Source organism: Salvelinus sp. IW2-2015, linkage group LG14 (assembly GCF_002910315.2).
Source record: "Salvelinus sp. IW2-2015 linkage group LG14, ASM291031v2, whole genome shotgun sequence".
In the NCBI taxonomy this organism is placed as follows: Eukaryota; Metazoa; Chordata; class Actinopteri; order Salmoniformes; family Salmonidae; genus Salvelinus; species Salvelinus sp. IW2-2015.
The window spans coordinates 53917401-53919263 of NC_036854.1; positions in this window are offsets into that span (position 1 = coordinate 53917401).

Sequence of the window (1863 nt, forward strand, 5' to 3'; positions counted from 1 at the left end):
TGCTGCGTGTGAGCAGGTGTCTATGTCAGCTACGGCCAGTGCCTTCCCGAAGCGACCTGCAGTCTGTGGTCGCGTCTCCAGTCGTTCCTCTCTATTGACGAGAGATTTCAGTTTCCTGTTTGGATTTACCATTGATTAGATCCAGGAGAATCATTATTTGTTTATTACTGGAATAAGACTCTGTTACTATTACGTCGCTTTGGGTCCTCATTCACCAGCATAACAGTTTTACTTTGGTTGTGTTTCAGATTATTTTGTGCACAATAAACATGTATGGTAGTAATATATTGTGTCATTGAGTCAAGAGTATTGCTCTTTCACACCTGTCCCCTATTTTGCCCTCTGATTAGAGTCCCTATTTCTCCCTCTGTTTTCCGCTTCTGTCCTTGTCGGATTCTTGTTTGATGTTTGCTGTTCCTGTGTCCTTGTTCCGCCCTGTCGTGTTCTTTGCCTTCTTCAGATGCTGCGTGTGAGCAGGTGTCTATGTCAGCTACGGCCAGTGCCTTCCCGAAGCGACCTGCAGTCTGTGGTCGCGTCTCCAGTCGTTCCTCTCTATTGACGAGAGGATTTCAGTTTCCTGTTTTGGATTTACCATTGATTAGATCCAGGAGAATCATTATTTGTTTATTACTGGAATAAAGACTCTGTTACTATTACGTCGCTTTTGGGTCCTCATTCACCAGCATAACAGTTTTACTTTGGTTGTGTTTCAGATTATTTTGTGCACAATAAACATGTATGGTAAGTAATATATTGTGTCATTTTGGAGTCACTTTTAATGTAAATAAGAACAGGATGTGTTTCTAAAAACGTCTATATTAATGTGGATGCTACCATGATTATGGATAACTTCCCCTGTTATTGTAACGGTGTGAGGTTAGCATGTCTTGGGGGTATGATATTTGTGCATCTGTATAATTTTAAATCCAATGTGCTAAAGTACAGAGCCAAAACAACAAAACATGTGTCACTGTCCCAATACCTTTGGAGCTCACTGTATTTAGCCTATTAAACCCCCTAAGGTCGAAGTCCGTGCCCCCGCTGAAATATAATTAGCATCATAAAATATTCCCCATTCAAATCTGTCCGATTAAGAAACAGATATCTGTTTTTTTTGCATTGGATGTGTCTCAATCCACCACATCTGTATCTGCTGTGAAAGGCGACAGAGCTAGCGTGATGTTTGTCAGACCATGAGACATCCCGAAAATTGAGAGAGATATGCTCACGAACACGATGGTGTTCTCCGTTTTGCTCTACGACCCAGACAAGCGCCTTGGGACTCGTCTGAAGTTGGTACAGCCATCTGTAGCTACTTCTGTCTGTAGCGTCCGAACAGTTTGGGCTACACACTAATAAGAGTCATCTGTGCAAAGGTGACACTCCCACTCTCACGTACAGTGGACACACTTACTCATTCAATGGTTTTTCTTTATTTGAAATATATTTTCTACATTGTAGAGTAATAGTGAAGACATCAAAACTATGAAATGACACATATGGAATCATGTAGTAACCAAAAAAGTGTTAAGATATTCTCTGTCGCCTTTCACTCAGTGGGTTTTGTCCAACATGTCTCTGGACCTACTCACTGCCACAGTCATACTCTGGACCTAGTTTTGTCCCATGGAATAAATGTTGTAGATCTTAATGTTTTTCCACATAATCCTGGACTATCGGACCACCATTTTATTACGTTTGCAATCGCAACAAATAATCTGCTCAGACCCCAACCAAGGAGCATCAAAAGTCGTGCTATAAATTCTCAGACAACACAAAAATTCCTTGATGCCCTTCCAGACTCCTTCTGCCTACCCAAGGACGTCAGAGGACAAAAATCAGTTAACCACCTAACTGAGGAAC